The sequence below is a fragment of the Balaenoptera physalus genome, assembly GCF_965194825.1.
Source record: "Balaenoptera physalus genome assembly, chromosome: 5".
In the NCBI taxonomy this organism is placed as follows: Eukaryota; Metazoa; Chordata; class Mammalia; order Artiodactyla; family Balaenopteridae; genus Balaenoptera; species Balaenoptera physalus.
The window spans coordinates 34,209,345-34,234,662 of NC_138884.1; positions in this window are offsets into that span (position 1 = coordinate 34,209,345).

Here is a 25,318-nt window from a genome sequence, read left to right on the forward strand (position 1 = left end):
TATTGTCAAAATGACTATATTACCCAAGGCAATCTACATATTCAATGCAATCCCTATCAAATTACCCATGGCATTTTTCACAAAACATGAGCAAAAATTTTTTAAATTTGCATGAAAACATGAAAGACTCTGAATAGACAAAACAAGCTTGAGAAAAAAAAACAGAGCTGGAGGAATCAGGCTCCCTGACTTCAGACTATACTACAAAGCTACAGCAATCAAAATAGTATGGTACTGGCACAAAAATAGAAATATAGATAAATGGAACAGGATAGAAAGCCTAGAAGTAAACCCATGCACCTATGGTCAATTAATCTATGACAAAGGAAGCAAGAATATACAATGGAGAAAAGACAGTCTCTTCAATAAGTGGTTATGGGAAAACTGTACAGCTATATATAAAAGAATGAAATTAGAACATTCTCTAACAACATGTACAAAAATAAACTCAAAGTGGATTAAAGACCTAAATGTAAGACCAGATACTATAAAACTCCTAGAGGAAAACATAGGCAGGACACTCTTTGACATAAATGGTAACAATATCTTTTAGGATCTATCTCCTAAAGTAATGGAAATAAGAACAACAACAACAAAAAACAAATGGGAACTAATTAAACTTAAAAGGTTTTGCAAGGCAAAGGAAACCATAAACAAAACAAAAAGACAACCTACAGAATGGGAGAAAGTATTTGCAAACAATGCAACAGACAAGAGGTTAATCTCCAAAATATACAAGCAGCTCTTACAGCTCAGTATCAAAAAAACAAACAACCCAATCAAAAAATGGGCAGAAGACAAATGGACATTTCTCCAAAGAAGACCTACAAATGGCCAACAAACACATGAAAAGATGCTCAACATCACTAATTATTAGAGAAATGCAAATCAAAACTACAATGAGGTATCACCTCACACCGGTCAAAATGGCCATCATCAAAAAGCCTACAAAGAATAAATGGGAGATGGTGTGGAGAAAAGGGAACCCTCCTACACTGTTGGTGGGAATGTAAATTGGTATGGCCACTATGGAGAACAGCATGGAGGTTCCTTAAAAACTAAAAACAGAGCTACCATATGATCCCACAATCCCACTCCTGGGCATATATCTGGAAAAAACATAATTCAAAAAGGTACATGCACCCGAATGTTCACTGCAACACTGTTTACAATAGCCAAGACATGGAAGCAACCTAAATGTCCATGGAAAGATGAATGGAAAAAGATGTGATATATATTTAGACACACATACATATATATATACAGTGGAATATTACTCAGCCATAAAAAAAGAATGAAATAATGCCATTTACAGGAACATGGATGGACCTAGAGATTATCATACTAAGTGAAGTAAGCCAGACAGAAAAAGACAAATATCATATGATATCACTTATATGTGGTATCTAAAAAAAAAAGTTATCAGTACAAATGAACTTATTTACAAAACAGAAAGAGACTCACAGATATAAAAATCATACTTATGGTTAACAAAGGGGAAAGGGGGTGGGGGTAGGAATAAGTTAGAAGATTGGGATTAAAAAATACACACTACTATAAAAACCATATGATCATCTCAATAGATGCAGAAAAAGCTTTCAACAAAATTCAACACCAATTTATGATAAAAACTCTCCAGAAAGTGGGCATAGAGAGAAACTACTGCAACATAATAAAGGGCATATATGACAAACTCACAGAAAACATTATACTCAATCGTGAAAAACTGAAAGCATTTCCTCTAAGATCAGGAACAAAATTGTGTCCACTCTCACCACTATTATTCAACATAGTTTTGGAAGTCCTAGCCACTGCAATAAGAGAAAAAAAGAAATAAAAGGAATCCAAATTGGAAGAGAAGAAGTAAAACTGTAACTGTTTGCAGATGACATGATACTATTCATACAAAATCCTAAAGATGCCACCAGAAAACTACTAGAACTAATCAATGGATTTAGTAAAGTTGCTGGATACAAAATTAATACACAGAAATCTCTCTCTTTTTTTTTTTATAAATTTATTTATTTATTTATATTTATTTTTTGGCTGTGTTGGGTCTTCGTTTCTGTGTGAGGGCTTTCTCTAGTTGCGGCGAGCAGGGGCCACTCTTCATCGCGGTGCGTGGGCCTCTCAGTGTCGCGGCCTCTCTTGTTGCGGAGCACAGGCTCCAGACCGCAGGCTCAGTGGTTGTGGCTCATGGGCTTAGTCGCTCCACGGCATGTGGGATCTTCCCAGACCAGGGCTCGAACCCATGTCCCCTGCATTGGCAGGCAGATTCTTAACCACTGCGCCACCAGGGAAGCCCAGAAATCTCTCTTTTTTAAAAAATAAATTTATTTATTTATTTTTGGCTGTGTTGGGTCTTCATTGCTGTGCAGGGGCTTTCTCTGGTCGTGGCAAGTGGGGGCTACTCTTCCTTGCAGTGCATGGGCTTCTCACTGTGATGGATTCTCTTTGTTGTGGAGCATGGGCTCTAGGTGTGGGGGCTTCAGTAGTTGTGGCACGCAGGCTCAGTAGTTGTGGCTTGCGGGCTTTAGAGCACAGGCTCAGTAGTTGTGGTACACAGGCTTATTTGCTCCACAGCATGTGAGATCTTCCTGGACCAGGGCTTGAACCCATGTCCCCTGCATTGACAGGCAGATTCTTAACCTTTGTGCCACTTAAGAAGTCTCCACAGAAATCTCTTGCATTCCTATATTCTAACAATGAGAGGGCAGAAAGAGAAATTAAGGAAACAATCCCATTTACCATTTCAACAAAAAGAATAAAATACTTAAGAATAAACCTACGTAAGGAGGCAAAAGACCTGTAATCAGAAAACTGTAGAAGAACCTTGAGAAGATGGTGGAAGAGTAAGACACGGACATCACCTTCCTCCCCACAGATACATGAGAAATACATCTACATGTGGAACTGCTCCTATAGAACACCTACTGAATGCTGGCAGAAGACCTCAGACCTCCCAAAAGGCAAGAAACTCCCCACGTACCTGAGTAGGGCAAAAGAAAAAAGAAAAAACAGAGACAAAAGAATAGGGATGGGACCTGCACCAGCGGGAGGGAGCTGTGCAGGAGGAAAGGTTTCCACACGCTAGGACCCCCTTCGCGGGCGGAGACTGCGGGTGGCAGGGGGGGAGCTTCGTAGCCACGGAGGAGAGCGCAGCCACAGGGGTGTGGAAGGCAAAGCAGAGAGATTCCCGCACAGAGGATTGGTGCCGAGCTGCACTCACCAGCCCGAGAGGCTTGTCTGCTCACGCGCCGGGGCAGGCGGGGGCTGGGAGTTGTGGCTCGGGCTTCGGTCGGATCCCAGGGAGAGGACTGGGGTTGGCGGCGTGAACACAGCCTGAAGGGGCTAGTGCACCACAGCTAGCCAGGAGGGAGTCCGGAAAAAAGTCTGCTGCTGCCGAAGAGGCAAGAGACTTTTTCTTACCTCTTTGTTTTGTGGTGTGCGAGGAGAGGGGATTCAGAGCGCCGCCTAAATGAGCTCCAGAGACGGGCGCAAGCCACGGCTATCAGCGCAGACCCCAGAGACGGGCATGAGATGCTAAGGCTGCTGCTGCCACCACCAAGAAGCCTGTGTGCGAACACAGGCCACTATCCACACCTCCCCTCCCGGGAGCCTGTGCAGCCCACCAATGCCAGGGTCCCATGATCCAGGGACAACTTCCCCGGGAGAACGTACAGCATGCCTCAGGCTGGTGCAACGTCACTCCGGCCTCTGCCACTGCAGGCTCGCCCCACATCCCTACCCCTCCCTCCGCCCGGCCTGAGTGAGCCAGAGCCCCCGAATCAGCTGCTCCTTTAACCCCGTCCTGTCTGAGCGAAGAACAGACGCCCTCAGGCGACCTACATGCAGAGACGGGTCCAAATCCAAAGCTGAACCACGGGAGCTGTGCTAACAAAGAAGAGAAAGGGAAATTTCTCCCAGCAGCCTCAGGAGCAGCAGATTAAATCTCCACAATCAACTTGATGTACCCTGCATCTGTGGAATACCTGAATAGACATCGAATCATCCCAATTGAGGAGGTGGACTTTGGGAGCAAAGATATATATATATATTTTCCCCTTTTTCTCTTTTTGTGAGTGTGTATGTGTATGCTTCTTCGTGTGATTTTGTCTGTATAGCTTTGCTTTTACCACTTGTCCCAGGGTTCTGTCCGTCCTTTTTTATTTTTTTAATTAAAAAAATTTTTTTCTTAATAATTATTTTTTATTTTAATAACTTTTCTTATTTTATTTTACTTTATTTTATTTCATCCTTTTTCTTTCTATTTTTTCTCCCTTTTATTCTGAGCCGTGTGGATGAAAGGCTCTTGGTGCTCCAGCCAGGCATCAGGGTTGTGCCTCTGAGGTGGGAGAGCCAACTTCAGGACACTGGTCCACAAGAGACCTCCCAGCTCCACGTAATACCAAACAGTGAAAATCACCCAGAGATCTCCATCTCAACGCACAGACACAGATTCAATCAAAGACCAGCAAGCTACAGTGCTGGACACCCTATGCCAAACAACTAGCAAGGCAGGAACACAACCCCATCCATTAGCAGAGAGGCTGCCTAAAATCATAATAAGGCCACAGACACCCCAAAACACACCACCAGATGTGGACCTGCCCACCAGAAAGACAAGATCCAGCCTCATCCACCAGAACACAGGCACTAGTCCCCTCCACCAGGAAGCCTACACAAGCCACTGAACCAACCTTAGCCACTGGGGACAGACACCAAAAACAACGGGAACTACGAACCTGCAGCCTGCAAAAAGGAGACCCCAAACACAGTAAGTTAAGCAAAATGAGAAGACAGAGAAACACACAGCAGATGAAGGAACAAGGCAAAAACCCACCAGACGTAACAAATGAAGAGGAAATAGGCAGTCTACCTGAAAAAGAATTCAGAATAATGATAGTAAAGAGGATCCAAAATCTTGGAAATAGAATAGAGAAAATACAAGAAACATTTAACAAGGACTTAGAAGAACTAAAGAACAAACAAACAATGATAAACAACACAATAAATGAAATTGAAAATTCTATAGAAGGGATCAAAAGCAGAATAACTGAGGCAGAAGAACGGATAAGTGACCTGGAAGATAAAATAGTGGAAATAACTACTGCAGAGCAGAATAAAGAAAAAAGAATGAAAAGAACAAAGGACAGTCTCAGAGACCTCTGGGACAACATTAAATGCACCAACATTCGAATTATAGGGGTCCCAGAAGAAGAAGAGAAAAAGAAAGGGACTGAGAAAATATTTGAAGAGATTCTAGTTGAAAACTTCCCTAATATGGGAAAGGAAATAGTTAATCAACTCCAGGAAGCACAGAGAGTCCCACACAGGATAAATCCAAGGAGAAACATGCCAAGACTCATATTAATCAAACTATCAAAAATTAAATACAAAGAAAACATATTAAAAGCAGCAAGGGAAAAACAACAAATAACACACAAGGGAATCTCCATAAGGTTAACAGCTGATCTTTCAGCAGAAAATCTGCAAGCCAGAAGGGAGTGGCAGGACATATTTAAAGTGATGAAGGAGAAAAACATACAACCAAGATTACTGTACCCAGCAAGGACCTCATTCAGATTTGATGGAGAAATTAAAACCTTTACAGACAAGCAAAACTAAGAGAATTCAGCACCACCAAACCAGCTTTACAACAAAAGCTAAAGGAACTACTCTAGGCAGGAAACACAAGAGAAGGAAAATACCTACAATAACAAACCCAAAACAATTATTAAAATGGTAATAGGAACATACATATCGATAATTACCTTAAATGTAAATGGATTAAATGTTCCAACCAAAAGACATAGACTGGCTGAATGGATACAAAAACAAGACCCATATATATGCTGTCTACAAGAGACCCACTTCAGACCTAGGGACACATACAGACTGAAAGTGAGGGGATGGAAAAAGATATTCCATGCAAATGGAAATCAAAAGAAAGCTGGAGTAGCAATTCTCATATCAGACAAAATAGACTTTAAAAGAAAGACTACTACAAGAGACAAAGAAGGACACTACATAATAATCAAGGGATCGATCCAAGAAGAAGATATAACAATTGTAAATATTTATGCACCCAATATAGGAAAACCTAAATACATAAGGCGAATACTAACAGCCATAAAAGGGGAAACCAACCATAACACAATCATAGTAGGGGACTTTAACACCCCACTTTCACCAATGGACAGATCATCCAAATTGAAAATAAATAAGGAAACACAAGCTTTAAATGATACATTAAAGAAGATGGACTTAAATAATACTTATGGGACAGTCCATCCAAAAACAACAGAATACACATTCGTCTCAAGCGCTCATGGAACATTCCCCAGAATAGATCATATCTTGGGTCACAAATCAAGGCTTGGCAAATTTAAGAAAATTGAAACCGTATCAAGTATCGTTTCCGACCACAATGATATGAGACTAGATATCAATTACAGGAAAAAAAATCTGTAAAAAATACAAACACATGGAGGCTAAACAATACACTACTTAATAACCAAGAGATCACTGAAGATATCAAAGAGGAAATCAAAAAATACCTAGAAACAAACGGCAATGAAAACACGACAACCCAAAACCTATGGGATGCAGCAAAAGCAGTTCTAAGAGGGAAGTTTATAGCAATACAGTCCTACCTCAAGAAACAGGAAACATCTCAAATAAACAACCTAACCTCACACCTAAAGCAATTAGGGAAAGAAGAACAAAAAACCCCCAAAATTAGCAGAAGAAAAGAAATCATAAAGATCAGATGAGAAATAAATTGAAAAAAAATGAAGGAAACAATAGCAAAGATCAGTAAAAGTAAAAGCTGGTTCTTTGATAGATAAACAAAATTATAAACCTTTAGCCAAACTCATCAAGAAAAAAAGGGAGAAGATTCAAATCAATAGAATTAGAAATGAAAAGGAGAAGGAACAACTCACACTGCAGAAATGCAAAGGATCATGAGAGATTACTACAAGCAACTCTATGCCAATAAAATGGACAACCTGGAAGAAATGGACAAATACTTAGAAATGAACAACCTTCCAAGACTGAACCAGGAAGAAATAGAAAATATGAACAGACCAATCACAAGCACTGAAATTGAAACTGTGATTAAAAATCTTCCTACAAACAAAAGCCAAGGACCAGATGGCATCACAGGCAAATTCTATCAAACATTTAGAGAAGAGCTAACACCAATCCTTCTCAAACTTTCCAAAATATAGCAGAGGGAGGAACACTCCCAAACTCATTCTACGAGGCCAACATCACCCTGATACCAAAACCAGACAAAGATGTCACAAAGAAAGAAAACTACAGGCCAATATCACGGATGAACATAGATGCAAAAATCCTCAACAAATACTAACAAACAGAATCCAACAGCACATTAAAAGGATCATACACCATGATCAGGTGTGGTTTATCCCAGGAATGCAAGGATTCTTCAATATACGCAAATCAATCAATGTGATATACCATATTAACAAATTGAAGAAGAAAAACCATACGATCATCTCAATCGATGCAGAGAAAGCTTTCGACAAAATTCAACACCCATTTATGATAAAAACCCTGCAGAAAGTAGGCATAGAGGGAACTTTCCTCAACATAATAAAAGCCATATATGACAAACCCACAGCCAACATTGTCCTCAATGGTGAAAAAGTGAAACCATTTCCACTAAGATCAGGAGCAAGACAAGGTTGCCCAATCTCACCACTATTATTCAACATAGTTTTGGAAGTTTTAGCCACAGCAATCAGAGAAGAAAAAGAAATAAAAGGAATCCAAATCGGAAAAGATGTAAAACTGTCACTGTTTGCAGATGACATGATACTATACATAGAGAATCCTAAAGATGCCACCAGAAAACTACTAGAGCTAATCAATGAATCTGGTAAAGTAGCAGGATACAAAATTAATACACAACAATCTCTGGGATTCCTATACACTAATGATGAAAAATCTGAAAGTGAAATCAAGAAAACACTCCCATTTACCATTGCAACAAAAAGAATAAAATATCTAGGAATAAACCTACCTAAGGAGACAAAAGACCTGTATGCAGAAAATTATAAGACACTGATAAAAGAAATTAAAAATGATACAAATAGTTGGAGAGATATACCATGTTCTTGAATTGGAAGGATCAACATTGTGAAAATGACTATATTGCCCAAAGCAATCTACAGATTCAATGCAATCCCTATCAAACTGCCACTGGCATTTTTCACAGAACTAGAACAAAAAATTTCACAATTTGTATGGAAACACAAAAGACCCGGAATAGCCAAAGCTATCTTGAGAACGAAAAATGGACCAGGAGGAATCAGGCTCCCTGACTTCAGACTATACTACAAAGCTACAGTAATCAAGACAGTATGGTACTGGCACAAAAACAGAAATATGGATCAATGGAACAGGATAGAAAGCCAAGAGATAAGCCCACACACATGTGGTCACCTTATCTTTGATAAAGTAGGCAAGACTATACAGTGGAGAAAAGACAGCCTCTTCAATAAGTGGTGCTGGGAAAACTGGACAGGTACATGTAAAAGTATGAAATTAGAACACTCCCTAACACCATACACAAAAATAAACTCCAAATGGATTAAAGACCTAAATGTAAGGCCAGACACTATCAAACTCTTAGAGGAAAACATAGGCAGAACACTCTATGACATAAATCACAGCAAGATCCTTTTTGACCTACCTCCTAGAGAAATGGAAATAAAAACAAAAAGAAACAAATGAGACCTAATGAAACTTAAAAGATTTTGCACAGCAAAGCAAACCATAAACAAGACGAAATTGACAACCCTCAGAATGGGAGAAAATATTTGCAAATGAAGCAACTGACTAAGGATTAATCTCCAAAATTTACAAGCAGCTCATGCAGCTCAATTTCAAAAAAAAAACAACCCAATCAAAAAATGGGCAGAAGACCTAAATAGACTTTTCTCTAAAGAAGATACACAGACTGCCAACAAACACATGAAAGAATGTTCAACATCATTAATCATTAGAGAAATGCAAATCAAAACTACAATGAGATATCATCTCACACCAGTCAGAATGGCCATCATCAAAAAATCTACAAATAATAAATGCTGGAGAGGGTGTGGAGAAAAGGGAACCCTCTTACACTTTTGGTGGGAATGCAAATTGATACAGCCACTATGGAGAACAGTATGGAGATTCCTTAAAAAACTAAAAATAGAACTACCATACAACCCAGCAATCCCACTACTGGCCATATACCCTGAGGAAACCATAATTCAAAAAAAGTCATGTACCAAAATGTTCATTGCAGCTCTATTTACAATAGTCAGGACATGGAAGCAATCTAAGTGTCCATCAACAGATGAATGGGTAAAGAAGATGTGGCACATATATACAATGGAATATTACACAGCCATAAAAAGAAATGAAATTGCGTTATTTGTAGTGAGATGGATGGACCTAGAGTCTGTCATACAGAGTGAAGTAAGTCAGAAAGAGAAAAACAAATATCGTATGGTATTACATATATATGGAATCTAAGAGAAAAAAAAAAAGTCATGAAGAACCTAGGGTCAAGATGGGAATAAAGACACAGACCTACTAGAGCATGGACTTGAGGATATGTGGAGGGGGAAGGGTAAGCTGTGACAAAGTGAGAGAGTTGCATGGACATATATACACTACCAAACGTAAAATATATAGCTAGTGGGAAGCAGCCGCATAGCACAGGGAGATCAGCTCGGTGCTTTGTGACCACCTAGAGGGGTGGGATAGGGAGGGTGGGAGGGAGGGAAATGCAAGAGCGAAGAGATATGGTAACATATGTATATGTATAACTGATTCACTTTGTTATAAAGCAGAAACTAACACACCACTGTAAAGCAATTATACTCCAATAAAGATGTTAAAAAATAAATAAATAAAAAACAAAAAATCCCTGTAAAAACACTGATGAAAGAAATCAAAGATGACATAAACTGATGGAGAGATATACCATGTTCTTGGATTGGAAGAATCAATATTGTCAAAATGTCTATACTACCGAAAGCAATCTACAGATTCAATGCAATCCGCATCTAATTACCAATGGCATTTTTCACAGAACTAGAACAAAAATTTTTACAATTTGTATGGAAACAAAAAAAAGACCGCGAATAGCCAAAACAATCTTGAGAAGGAAAAATGGAGCTGGAGGAATCAGGCTACCTGACTTCAGACTATACTACAAAGCTACAGTAATCAAGACAATATGGTACTGGCACAAAACCAGAAATATAGATCAATGGAACAGGATAGAAAGTCCAGAGGTAAACCCCTATGGTCACCTAGTCTATGCCAAAGGAGGCAAAAATATACAATGGAGAAAAGACAGCCTCTTCAATAAGTGATACCTGGAAAACTGGACAGCTCCATGTAAAAGAATGAAATTAGAACACTCCCTAACACCACACACAAAAATAAATTCAAAGTGGATTAAAGACCTAAATGTAAGGCCAGACACTATAAAACTCTTAGAGGAAAACATAGGCAGAACACTCTCTGACATAAACCACAGCAACATCTTTTTTGACCCACCTCCTAGAGTAATGAAAATTAAAACAAAGATAAACAAATGGGACCTAATGAAACTTACATGCTTTTGCACAGCAAACAAGACCATAAACAAGACGAAAAGACAACCCTACGAATGGGAGAAAATATTTGCAAACCAAGCAAGTGACAAAGGATTAATCTCCAAAATATACAAGCAGCTCATACAGCTCAGTATCAAAAAAACAAACAACCCATTCAAAAAATGGGCAGAAGACAAATGGACATTTCTTTAAAGAAGACATACATATGGCCAACAAACACATGAAAAGATGTTCAACATCACTAATTATTAGAGAAATGCAAATTAAAACTATAATGAAGTGTCACCTCACACTGGTCAGAGCGGCCATCATCAAAAAATCTATAAAGACTAAATGCTGGAGAGGGTGTGGAGAAAAGGGAACACTCATACACTGTTGGTGGGAATGTAAATTGATACAGCCACTATGGACAACAGTATGGTAGTTCCTTAAAAAACTTAAAAGAGAATTACCATATGATCCAGAAATTCCACTACTGGGCACATACCCAGAGAAAACCATAATTCGAAAAAACACATGCATCCCAATGTTCATAGCAGCAGTATTTACAATAGCCAGGAGATGGAAGCAACCTAAATGTCCACTGACAGAGGAATGGATAAAGAAGATGTGGTACATATATTCAATATAATATTACTCAGCCATAAAAAGGAATGAAATTGGGTCATTTGTAGAGACATGGATGTACTTAGAAAGTGTCATACAGAGTGAAGTAAGTCAGAAAGAGAAAAGCAAATACTGTATAATAACACATATATGTGGAATCTAGAAAAATGGTATAGGTGATCTTAGTTGCAAAGCAGGAATAGAGACACAGTCGTAGAGAACAAGTGTATGGATACCAAGGGGGAATAAGGGGTGGTGGGAGGGATTGGGAGAATGGGATTGACACATATATACTATTGATACTATGTATAAAATGGACAACGGATGGGAACATGCTGTATAGCACAGGGAACTCATCTAGTGCACTGTGGTACCCTAAATGGGAGGGAAGTCCAAAAGGGAGGGGATATCTGTATGTGTATGGCTGATACATTTTGTTGTGCAGTGGAGGCTAACACGACATTGTAAAGCAACCACACTACAATAAAAATTAATTAAAAACAAAACAGGGCTTCCCTGGTGGCGCAGTGGTTGAGAATCTGCCTGCTAATGCAGGGCACACGGGTTCGAGCCCCGGTCTGGGAAGATCCCACATGCCGCGGAGCAACTAAGCCCGTGAGCCACAATTGCTGAGCCTGCGCGTCTGGAGCCTGTGCTCCACAACAAGAGAGGCCGCGATAATGAGAGAGGCCCGCGCACCGCGATGAAGAGTGGCCCCCACTTGCCGCAACTAGAGAAAGCCCTCGCACAGAAACGAAGATCCAACACAGCCATAAATAAATAAATAAATAAATAAATAAATAAATAAATAAAATAAATTTAAAAAAAAAAAAAAAAAAACAAAACAAAACAAAACAAAACAAAAACCCCCCCAAAAACCCCAAATACACACTACTATATATAAAATAGACAAACAACAAAACCTACTGTATAGCACAGGGAACTATACTCAATATTTGAATAATCTATAAGGGAAAAGAATCTGAAAAGAAATATATATAATTGAACCACTGTGCTGTATACCTGAAACTAACACAACATTGTAAATCAACTATACTTCAATATAATTATTTTTTTAAAAAAAGGAGGTCTGCCTCCATCACTCTGTGCCTTCAAAGGCCCAAACTTGCAGGAGAAGTAGGACAAGTAGAAAGATACAGCAAGAGGGCAAGCTCCCTCTGGAGCAGGGGCATCTATGGATGGAGGGCTGGAGGTCAGGGATCCAGACCATCAAGTCCCACGCTACCTGCTTTCAAGTTCCTGCAGCTTGCCTGATTAACCAAGTGGTTCATGTGAAAACCGTAATAGTCTGGATTGAAAAAGTTCCATTAAAGTGTTGATTTTGTATTTATGTGAATGCATCTGGTATTTGTAAATCTGCAACAGCACAGGCTCTGGCTGGAGCACATTTCTACAGCAGGAAGATTCACTGTGGTGTAATGGAAAAAAAAACCCTGGAACAAGCATCAAAGCATCAGAACCTGGATTTGTCCTCATGAGCTGTTTGACCTTGGGCCCTTACGGGACTGAATTCTTCATCTGAAAAATGCAGGTGCTTTTCTTTTAAACAGTGGAACACCAACCCCACTTTTGCTTCAAATGAAATTGTAAATAGAAACCTAATGTATACAAGATTTAAAGCTGAGTGGGGATGCTCACTAAGCTTTCTCTTCACTCCTATAACAGTCCCTGAACTGCCTCTGCAGAGCCCTAGAACTCAGAAAACAGTCTGATATGGTCAGATTATCTCAGTGGTTCCTGGCTCAGCTCCCAAAGATTCTGGTTCAGAACCATTGGGGGCAGTGCCTAGGAATCTGAATTTTTTATGTCTCTTCCTCACCAAGTGATCCTAATGTGGGTTGGGATTTCCTAGGGTCTCTCGGTCTGTTACTTCAGCTTTGTGAAATTTCACTTGGCTCATCTGCAACTATAAATATTAAAATAGTATCCTACTCCAAAGGGTTCTTTTTTTTTGGTGAGAATCTGATGAGATAATGTGTACAAAATTATGATTTTTAAAATGATATCTGTTGAAAGATGATTTAAATACCTGACAGACTATAGACTACTATACTCTACTAAAAATAGCTTCATGTAAAAATGTAATCCAGATAGTGTAAGAAGGAGGCTTTAATTCCAAAACTTCTATATGAAGATCTTCTAGAAAGAACAACTCTATTTGGGTGGTGTTTTTTTCTGTTAACAACAACAACAAAAAAGTGACAAATACGCAATCTGATTGATTAAAGCAATATAGTTCTTAAAAGAATAGTACTTCTTTTTACAAGTGTTCTTTTAGGAATTTCTATGTAACAGGGGGCTATAAAGGAGATTTTCTCTATTAAATTGATTCTCATTTCAAACAGATCTTCAATTTGACAAGAGGTCGAGGGTCTATGGTTAATTTTCACTTCATATAAAGAACGTTCTTTTCTTTGTATGAAAACAGACTTGTGCATATTTGAAGAATTTCAGCTCTGGGATATATTATGTTCAGTTTGATACTCAAAACACTTGTTCATTTCAAAGTCTTTGGAACTGTATACCCTCATTCATAAAACAAGCAACCAGGGAATTCCCTGGTGGTCCAGTGGTTAAGACTCCCCGCTTCCATTGCAGGGGGCTCAGGTTCATCCCTGGTGGGGGAACTAAGATCCCACATGCCTCACAGCCAAAAACTTAAAAACTAGCAACCAGAACATCTCTAGGTCCCTCAACCTAAGCATAAGCCTTTGCAGTTTGTAAACAGCACTCTGGAGGGGATAAGTTACCTCAAAACATCTGGATAAGAAGGTGAGGTTATGTTTGTCTTACAGTGTTCAACTTTATTTTTGCAGCAGCTGATATTTCTGATGATTCTGTAGAATTTCCTTATTTAACAGTCACTGTTAATTAGCCTACAACCGGAAGATACGCTACGCCTTAGTTCGACCCAGGCTCTTCTCAGACCTACTGAAGAGTAGCATTGGGATGATTGACATTTTAACTGTGGGTGTTTCTGAAGCAAAATACAGCATACCTTGCTGCAATATATATAGAGTACCACTTGCTGCGAGAGAAATCTGAACTTTCATCACATCATCGTGCCAAGTTTCTCTTTCCAACGATTTTGATTGAATCTTTACAAAACATAGGCTTTCTTACGGTTTTATAGCCATGGAGAATTTAATATTTTAAAAAGTATACAAAGAAGTCAGGTCATATTATTCTATATCCTCAAATAGAATCAAATGAAAATCCTTTCATGAATTTAGTCAATATGCCTGGCGTTCCTGAGCGCACACTGCTTTACACACATGCAAGTGTGTATTTCTGTACAGCTCCCCACCGACACCACGTGATAGGCGCCAAGGGCTCAGTTATTCCTCCTCAACTCCAGAATTTCTTTGTAGACGAAGGAGAAAAACATTTCAAGGGAGTAAAATAGAAAAATGTGGAGTATAAAAAGCTGCTGTTAAAAGAATTTATTATAAATCGATAGCCCTCTTTAAGACCTGGTGTATGGGAAAAAAGACTGATGGAGGACTTTCAGTCAATATGTTTTAAAAGTTGCCTTTGAATGTCTTCTACGTTTCCTCCTGCAGCCTGGACATCTTCCTTGCACCTGTGTTTTCTCTTACAACTGGCTTAGAAAATGTTTTCCTTTGGTTGTGTGACAGCTGGTAAGCTTAACTTTTACCGCATTATGTTCTTCTGAGCTCATTGTTTTGATTACGCCACTAATCTGAATCTGGTACAGATATGTACCATGGGCCCTCTGCTGAGTTTTGGGGGCCTAATCAATACTAAATCATGATAAAATGTCCCATTCATGTATCTCATATACGTTATCACAGGAATCATAAAGAAAAGCTTCAATCTGAAATTTTGAAATATTACTTTTCATAGCTGACTATCTTCGGGATGACATTAGCGAAAACAAGCTCACTCAAGCCAGCATGAATAAAGGGGTTGTCTCATGACCTTTCACTGGGAGCTAGAAAGTCAGATTTTTCCCTCTTTCCCCCTCCTCTTGTCACTATGGATGTAATGTCTTCAGCTAGTGTCTCTGGCTGTCATTTCCCAGAAGAGAGAATCTGATTGGCTCAGGTATCACATAATCGAGTCACCCTTCCTAGAGCTGGGCGTTGACGAGGAGCACAGTATAAGAAGAGACATGGGAACTGGGCAGAAGTGACAATATTTCTGGTAAATGACTACTGCTACTTTTTTTGCTAATGTACTTCCAAGGTCAAAGCATTTTAAAAACTAGATTAATTCACTTCAGGTATCATTTTTGTTGGTGTCAGTGCCTCCTCTGTGGCCCCAGCTCCCATGGGCCATCATGGTCCCAGCTTCCTCTGTGCTCCAGCCCCTGGCTGTCATAAGGTCTCCCTCCCTTTGTGTTTTCAGCTTAGAGGTAGAAGTTGTTTCCTGCTATTACAAATCAAGTTGACCTCACTGTGTGCACCTCCTCTGATTCTCATCTCCCATCTCACCTGTGTAACCAGTCCTTGTTATTAAATCCCTTTTGTTTAAATACTTAACAGTGATTTCTGTTTTCCTGTTTGGACCAAGATTGATACAGATGGATAGATTGCTATCATTTAAGACAGTCTTTGGACAAAGTGTGTTATGATAGTATAGAGCTAATTCCATACTATGTAGTTTTCTATACAATGTATAGAAATACATAAACTATATATAGAAATTCTATACTATGTATTTTTTTTTAAGTTTTTATTGATTGATTGATTGATTGCTTGATTGCTATGTTGGGTCTTCGTTTCTGTGCTAGGGCATTCTCTAGTTGCGGCAAGTGGGGGCCACTCTTCATCGCGGTGTGCGGGCCTCTCACTATCGTGGCCTCTCTTGTTGCGGAGCACAGGCTCCAGACGCGCAGGCTCAGTAGTTGTGGCTCACGGGTCTAGTTGCTCCGCGGCATGTGGGATCTTCCCAGACCAGGGCGCGAACCTGTGTCCCCTGCATAAGCAGGCAGATTCTCAACCACTGCGCCACCAGGGTATATTATGTATTTTTTATATTAATAATTGACTTTATTTTTTAGAGCAGTTTTAGGTTTACAGAAAAACTAGGCAGACAGTACAGAATTACTTATATATTCTCTCCCACTCCCAGGTACCAGGTCTCTGTTATTAGCAGTTTGCATTAATGTGGTACATTTGATGAGACTGTGAACAAATAGTGATACATTATTATTAACTAAAGTCCATAGTTAACATTAGGGTTCACCCTTTGTATTATACAGTCTATGTGTTTTGATAAATACATAATGATATGTATCCACAAATATAGTATCATAGAGAACAGTTTTGCTGCTTTAAAAATCCTCTCTGTTCCACCTATTTATCCTTCACTCCTTCCTCCATTCTCCCTCCTCCTGGCAGCTCCTGGTCTTTTACTATCTTTATAATTTACTTTTTCAGAGTGTCATATAGTTGGAATTGTACAGCCTTTTCAGATTGGCTTCTTTTACTTAGTAATATGCATTTAAGTTTCCTCCATATATTTTCGTAGCTTGATAGCTAAAATTTTTTATTGCTGAATAACGTTCCCTTATATGGATATACCACAGTTTATCTGTTTGCATATTGAAGGACATCTTGGTTGCTTTCAAGTCTGAGCACTTATAAAATAAAGCTGTTATAAACATTTGTGTGCAGGCTTTTGTGTGGATGTAAATTTTTGACTCACTTGGGTATCCAATTGCTGGATCATGTGGTAAGACTGTGTTTAGTTTTGTAAGAAACTGTCGGACTGTCTTCCAAAGTTGCTGTCCATTTTGCACTCTCACCAGTGATGAATGAGAGCTCCTCTGGCTCTACATCCTTGCCAGCATTTCAGTGTTTTGGATTTTAGCCATTTTAACAGCATTTTTTTCCTGCTATTGATGATAACCCAATCTTTTTCTTTTCTGGTAAACAAAGATTAGATCAGTGGCTGAATCACGACTATTGGTAAGATGTGTTGTTAATCATAACTATTTCTTAAGGACTTACCTGTTTTTAAAAACTTGTTATGTATTTGCTTCTTTTGGTTCCCATTGCATTTTTTGGTCACTGTTATTCTTGTATTTTATTTCTTAATTGGTAATAAAACCAGAAATCAAGGATGGTATGTGTGTGTGTGTGTGCATTTGCTTGTGTGTTGCGGTGTGCACCTACACATCCACACCCAAGACAGGAGAACAAAAGATATTTCCTATATTTTCTATGAGCACTATCCCAATCCGTGCTTTCTTTGTTGGATATGTAGATGAATCAGTCTAAATCATTATTTACTACAGTGGTCTGTAACTCACAAAAGAGGAACAAGATTGTGCTTTTTAGTTATTTTGGAAAATGTTCCAGGACTTAACCTATTTTTGCAACCTCTTTCATGTCCATTCCCAATGCTGCAACCTCAATTCAAACCTCAGTGTCACTTGGTTCACTCTAATAATCGGCTGAATGGCATTCCTGCCTGCACAATCTCATTCATTCACTCCACGAATACAGTACAAGGTTATGACAAACCAACTATGTGTCAACATTATGCTGATCAGCAGTGACACACAGATCAGTGAGATATGGTCTCTGTCATCAACAATATCATATTGTAATATTATGTCACCATATAATAGGAGAGAAGATTAGGTAATGACCTGATCAAAACAGAATTTGGTAGCTCAGAATAGAGATATCACACAATAACCATATAATTGCTCGTGAATACTCCCAGGTAGTTAGTTTTGGATGGAAGACTTGTTACTATGCCAATAACTCCAGCAAAAAAATGGTAAGGACCTTGACCAACCCATAGGCAAAGCCTTTAAGGTCATCTGGGAATTTAGCCTCAGAAAGCACAGCACAGATCATGGCTGTTCAAAAATCCTTCAGTGGATTGGCATTTGCTTTTAAACTAAAACCAAATGCCTTAACTTGGAAATTAAGGGTATTCATGTCCAGACCTTTGCCTCTCTTTTCAACCCTGTCATATTTTACTTCTGCAAACATATTGTACATACTAGTCAGACTAGGCTATTCACTGTCTCCCACACAGACCCCCATGTCCTTCTCTACTCATGCCATGCTGACTGTAAAACTCCCTCCTCATCTGTACCTGTCAAAAATCTTACCTACTCTTCCAGTTCAAATAACAGTATATTCGCAAAGATATTGGGATCTCTCCAAACACATTCAATCTCCTGATTTCTTCAGTCCTTATAGCACATACACTTTTCTCTTTAAATTTTACCAGAATGTGATTCTTTGCATAATTTGCATACTTGTCTAGTGTTCTTTAATAGATTAGAGGTTCTTGAATGTTTTTCCCCATAAAGGATATAGCACAGGGTTGTGACCATACCATGCTCTCAAGAAATATTTGTTGAATGAATGAAAGCATGAATTCGCCCTCTCTGTGAATGTCAGTTGAGTCTTCAGATGTGCAGTTTGAGAAGCTGTAACTCTTAGGGAAGGATAAATCTCACTGTCTTTCCAACCAAAAGGTCCAGATTTAACTGAGTAATAAAAAACACACTCTCTCTGTTCTACAGAAAGAAGCAAGTTGCTGTTTAGAACATTGCTTGTTCTTCTCACAAGTTTCCATTGAGGCAGTATATAACACTCTATAAATATCCTGTATTCAGACCCACAATACAGCTACAGCTGTTTTCCCCTCTGGCTCTGACAGTTCTACCCTGTGTCTAGAAATTTTGGGGACTATGCAGAGGCAAGTTAGAAGTCTTCCCTGTAAAGGGGAAAGCAAAGAGGGCTCCATCTCTGGGGGCCTCCGTGGCAAGGAACATCAAACATGTGGAGTCACCGCATGGAAATGGCAAAACCAGACCCACACGCATGTCCATGATCACAGAACTGTTCCCTGTGGTATCTGAAAACAAGAGCTGCTATTGAACAGTCTATGTGCCTGGCAAAGCACTAGGCACTTTTACATCTATGATTACTTTGAAATAAACAGACTACCAAATTTGTCAGCAAGGAGATGGTTTGATGAGAGTAGCTTTGGGGAGAGGTGGTCAGTGTACAGCTGAGTACAGAGAAGGCGTCCTTGCCGAGAAGCTTATATTTGAAGCAGAAGGTAATAGGAGACCTTGAAGTGGGAAAGAAAACTAATAAAAGCAGTGCTTTAGGAAATTTGCACAGCAGTGTTTCCCCCAGTCCAGGGAAGTTGACATGAGAGGTGGACCTTAGCAAAGAGGTCTTGTGTTTGAGATGAGCTCAGAAGTTCCCCTTTGATCCCCAGCACTGTGTCCTCTGGAGCATGTTACAGCCCTGCTGTGTCTGACTTTTTCTGGTGTGTGCTCTGCCCTTTCAGTTTGGAGGTCCACTCAGCTCTGAAGGTGGGGATGAAGGTGTCAGAAGCACAGATGTGGCAGTTGACCCATGAGAGGGAATATGTTCAAATGGGAGAGTCAGGACTCAAGGACCAGAACTTGGGGAGGGAAAGAGAGAAAGGAGTCAGTGAAGGACCAGAGAGCTTTGTAACAAGATCTTGAGATGAACACTGAATCAGGCTACTAATACCAACAAAACCAAGTAAGTTTTTTAAGAACAAAGGAATGTTCTTTGGTACAGATGGCAGTGAGCCTGTTAAGCATTCAGGAAACCTGGTTAAAATTAATTGCTCCCTCATCTCTGCTCATCCTGTACAGCTACTATTTTTGGGGGCTCAGATATATAATTGGCACCATGACCTTCTTTACACATATTACCTATTTAAGTGATTAGAGCAGGTTTATGAAGTAAATATCATCAACATCACTATTTATTGATTGATTGCAAATGAGGAAACTAAACTCAGAAAGGTGAAATAAACTGAGTTTACACAGCCAGTAGAGCTGGGATTAAAACTCAGGTCTGTTTGCATCCAAAGTCTGAGTTTTTAGAACCAGTATTAATTTATGGCACATGAGTTTTTGTTTGTGGGTCTCCCTCCATTTTTCTATGGCTTCTTTGATCTTCACCACCTCATGCATATGGTAAGAATACAATGCAGATTAAACAAACAAGTGAGAGAGAATTGGAATGAAAAAGAACAGGCTGTTGGAACAGATGATAGAGAAGTAACTGGTGCCTTGTGAAGTCAGGTTGCAAAGGAATTACATCTGACCTAAGGTAGGTTTTCTATTCCCTCTGCTGGGTGATCTGTAGGCATTTCCAGATTCCCATTTCTATTTATCTGACTGGGCTAAGAATTATTGTGCAGCTACCCCATGACCATAATTGTTAAGTGTAAGATTCTAAATCTAGAATAATTTTTGACTCACTGGCCCTCCCCAATTCTTGAATATGCTGTCTGTTTAACAAAACTTTTATTTGCATAGAGTTTTCTATAGTTTCTAAATGCTTTGTGGGCTGATCTTGGTAAGAGAAAACTCAAGGACTGTTGAGTGAAATGGAAGTATTTTTGCTCATTCTGAATATAATATTAGATTTTCCCCTCCTTGTCATCTGAAAAAGAGACTACTTACAGATTAAAGATAGAGTGGAGAAGGACTGCAAATTCTTGGATAAATATGATCTGCAAAAGAGCCAATTGTCCCCTATTTACAGATACTCCTGTGCAAATTAGACAGTTGGATTTTCCCCTAGGTGAGTGAATGTTGGGTGATATTTAAAATTGGGGTGGTGGATTGACTTTTTATTTAAAAAAGTGTGTACAATAGAAGTTTGCATTTGAATGAAACACAGAGATCATTGGATTCACATTGGCTCTCACAGATGAGAAAATTGAGATTAGCTAACCGGCCTTAAAATCACAAAAGTAAGAAGGTGGGGAGTACACCAAGACTCTTGCCCTATCCTATTTTCTGGTTACCATGGCAAACTGCCACCCAACAACTTTGTAGTCCCTCCTTGTAACTCCCTGGAAACAAAATTCTGAGCTTTTCAAATATTTCTAAACTTGGGTCCTAACATTTATTTTGGAATATTAATCCCAGCACCCACTTTTTGATGCATATATAATACAATAATTAGGAGTGTAAAGAACATGGTTTTAAGAGCCATGTTAATTCAGGGACTTAAGAAATGTTTACTGGGCTTCCCTGGTGGTGCAGTGGTTGAGAATCTGCCTGCTAATGCAGGGGACACGGGTTCGAGCCCTGGTCTGGGAAGATCCCACATGCCGCGGAGCAACTAGGCCTGTGAGCCACAGCTACTGAGCTTGCGTGTCTGGAGCCTGTGCTCCGCAACAAGAGAGGCCGCGATAATGAGAGGCCCGCACACCGCGATGAAGAGTGGCCCCCGCTTGCCACAACTAGAGAAAGCCCTCACACAGAAACGGAGACCCAACACAGCCAAAAATAAATAAATAAATTAATTAATTAAAAAAAAAAAGAAGAACCTCTGCTTTAAAAAAAAAAAAAAAAGAAACGTTTACTGAACTCCCATTATGTGCCAAGCACTGTGCTAGAACCACATGACTCAATGGTGAGCACGACATGGGCCCTCAACTCCAGGAACTTCAAGGATAGTAAAATTGGTTTCTTGTTCTGCCATTTAGAAGATTGACCTTAGGTTAGTTATCTAACCTCTTGGAGTTTCAATTTCCTTATTGTACAATGGGATAATGTTTCATACAGTTATTGTATAAAGGTATGCATGAAAATCCTAATACACAGGAGCTCAGTAAACAGAGCTATTATCAGCAGCTTCATTTTATAAGCAAGAAAACTATGGTCCAGGAAGGCTGAGCTACGTGCTGAAGGTCACACAGTTGTGGGCAATCTGATTCATCCACAGGCCCTGATTTGGATGGCTGGGGCTTTCTGAGCATGCTCAAGGACGCACCCTTCGCTTACATTTTGTTGAATAATATCTCGTGCAACAATTGCTTTCTGTGGTATTTTGTACCTTGCAATCTCTTTGAATGTGGAAGCAGATGACAATAACAAAGATGATCTAGCAGGTGTTTAGGGGGATAAAAACTGATACTCTCAACCTGAATTTTTCATCTCTTATAATGAAAGAAACCTCAGAGGCCATTTAATTCATCTTCCCCATTTGGTCATTCAACTAAAGTCTTTCTATGCACTGGCTTTCTTAAAAGCTGTATGGTGTTAATTTTAAAGGATGCTTATTAATTACCAGATAATAGAGCCAATTTAAATAGTGTGTCCTCTTCAGACTAGCATGGTAGGTTTGCTTCTGTGTAAAGTAAAGGAAGGTGAAGAGATAACTGGTGCCCATTCAGTAATATTCAAGTACTTTCAGAAATACTTAAATTTAAGGGCAAACAAAATTTTAATAAGTAGTCATACTTTCTGTTATCCTATACCAAATTTCATTTTAAGAAAAAAAAATTGTTACTTCTTTCAGGACTGAGTTTTAGTGCACTAACTCTGGACCAAGGCTAGGAAGAGTTATCCTCATGGTCATGATTCCACCTCTCCAGCTCTTCATCCACCATCTCTTCCCCAGGGTTTCTACTGCTTCCGGATCACTGGGAGCTTGTTACAAATGTAGATTCTTAGGGCTCATCCAGACCAACTGAATCTGATCTTCTGGGGGAGGTGCAGGGTGGGTTTGAGAGAATCCACAATTTAAACAAGCTCTCCAGGTGAATTTCCCCCATAATAAAGTTTGAGAACAACTTCAGGTGTGTCTGTTTATTGTCTCACTCTGGTCCCTGTTTTAAAACAGTGGTTCTCAAAACTGGTTGCCTGTAAGATTCACCTGGGAAGCCTTGAAAAAATACTGATGCCAAAGCTGCACCCCTAGTGATCCTGAAATAGTTGGCTTGGGATGGAGCCCAGCCATCAGTATTTTCTCCAAGGAATTTTCACTTGTAGTCAGAGTTGAGAACCATGGCACTACTTCTGGGCTCCCCACCTGAGGCTCTCACGCACCCCCCCCCCCTCCCAGCACTGTGCCCTCTTCCATCACTTTCCAATTTGCTGCTTCCTTTACTTGCCTTGTACACCCCTCATTCCTGACAGATCACAGACCATTTGGCCTATGAAAAAGGAAACTGTAAACATGAAAAAGAGGAAGTCTCCCAGTATTTAACATCTGTCTTGCCTGCTTGTAACCTCCAGGAAGGTTGTGTTCTAGACACTGTCTTATAATTCAAATGATGCCCTTTGCACCTGGCTCTGTGATTCTGATTATGGAGGTGACACACCTTAAAAATAAAACCACAGAAAAGGAATGATTGATCCTATTGCTGCTGATGTTTCCATCTGCTATTATGACATGGGGAAGGGTGCTGGGACACATATCAATGGACAATATGTTATATTCCCTGTAACCTTTGGAGACTCAGGTTGAAGACAAAGGTTGGTCCATTTCCTTCATTCCATGACATGTGGAGATTTACTTCCTCTTCTGGATGTTAGTGATCATTGTTTCACTCATTATTTTCATTTACAAATGCTTATTGGATGCAGGCACTACTGTGATGAGAATGATCTATAACCATATGCAATGATATGGATGATTCTTCCTAACATAATGCTGAACAGAAGAATCTGACACAAGAGCAAAGGTACTGTATGATTTATGTAAAGTAAAAGCAAACACAAAATTAATCCATGCTGTTATAAGCCAGGATTAAAATCACCCACCAGGATGTATTCACCGGAAGGGGCACAATGGGGACCTTCTGGGGGGTAAGTCATGTTCTATTTCTTAATCTGGGTGTTACAGTGTGTTTGATTTGTGATAATTTATTGAGCTTTTAAGCTATGATTTGGACATGTTTTTGTAACTATTTTATATTCCAATAAATGCTTAAAAACAATGTAAAGAAAAAATATTTAATTTCATGGGCACTGCAAGACACTGGGGATTCAGTGGTAATTGTCAGACAGGTACCCTGCCCTCCTAGTATTTGCCGTCATGTAGGGAATGCAGGAAAGTGAGAGCAAACACAATTTACAAGATTTCTGGGAGAAAAATGACAGCTAAGGGATTTGAAGTGTGAATAGGAGTTGGCTAATATAAGTGGTGAGAGAAGGGAGGGTGTTCACGGTAACAGGAACGGCATGAACATGGCTCGGAGGATGAACGAGCATGGCGGGATGGAGGAACGGAATGATTTGGCGGGATGGGAGTATGGTGAGTGAGGGGCAAGTGATGCAGGATGAGACTATACAGATAAGCCGGGGGGTCAGGTCAGAAAGATCCTTATAAACCATGTCAGGAGTTGGACTATATTTTATGCTGAGGTCACTGAAAATCAATGAAGGGGACATGGCAGAGCGCCGTCCTGATCGGACTTAGTTTTAAAAAAATTACTGTCACTGAAGGACAAGGAACAGATTAAAGCAGGCAAGTCTGTGGGCTGGGATACCTGTAATCAAGGCAAGAGATATTGGAGGTCTAGCTATGATGGTGGTTGGGGGCGGCATGGAAATGAGGATTGAGAGGCATTTAGGAGGCAGACTTGCCAAGATTCGGTGCTAGATTGGAAGTGGGGGAGAAGGAGATGTCAAGACTGAGTAGCCAGATAGATGGCAAAGGCTGGCGGGAAGAGAGTAAAACTATTCTTAATTCTTTAAGAACTCTCTCTTAAAACTCTCTTGTGTTTTCCTTCTCTGCCTCCAGTCCTCCCTAAGAGCAAGGGCTATTTCAAAACAACCGCATTAACGGTGAAATGAAAAGAAGCTGTTAGATCCACTCATGGGGCAGCTTGAGGCAAGTCTCTTAACCATGAGCTTTCTTAGCTTCTTTCCCTGTAAAATGATGACAACTAACAAGCCCCACGTACGCACAGGGAAGTCGAGAAGGGATTTAAAGTGGAATCCTAATTGTCATCACACTACCTAGAGGCAAGGAGTTACTATTTCATCCAATTAGGTCTTGAGAGCCTTTCCCAGTAGTTTCTTCCACAGTTCTTGGTAGATGATATCAAATGTCTGTGTTCTAACTTCACATTCATATGATATGTGTGGATAAAGGACTGGAATCATACCCTCCTTCATTTTTAACTTTGAGATGGATCTTTCTGTCCCTGTGTTGGCCATGTTGGCGATTTGGTTCATCCTGTGTTCCCGACAAGTTGCTCCTGAAACGGGTGCTCCTCCTGGATCTGCTGTCAGCTTCTTGTAGTTCTATAAG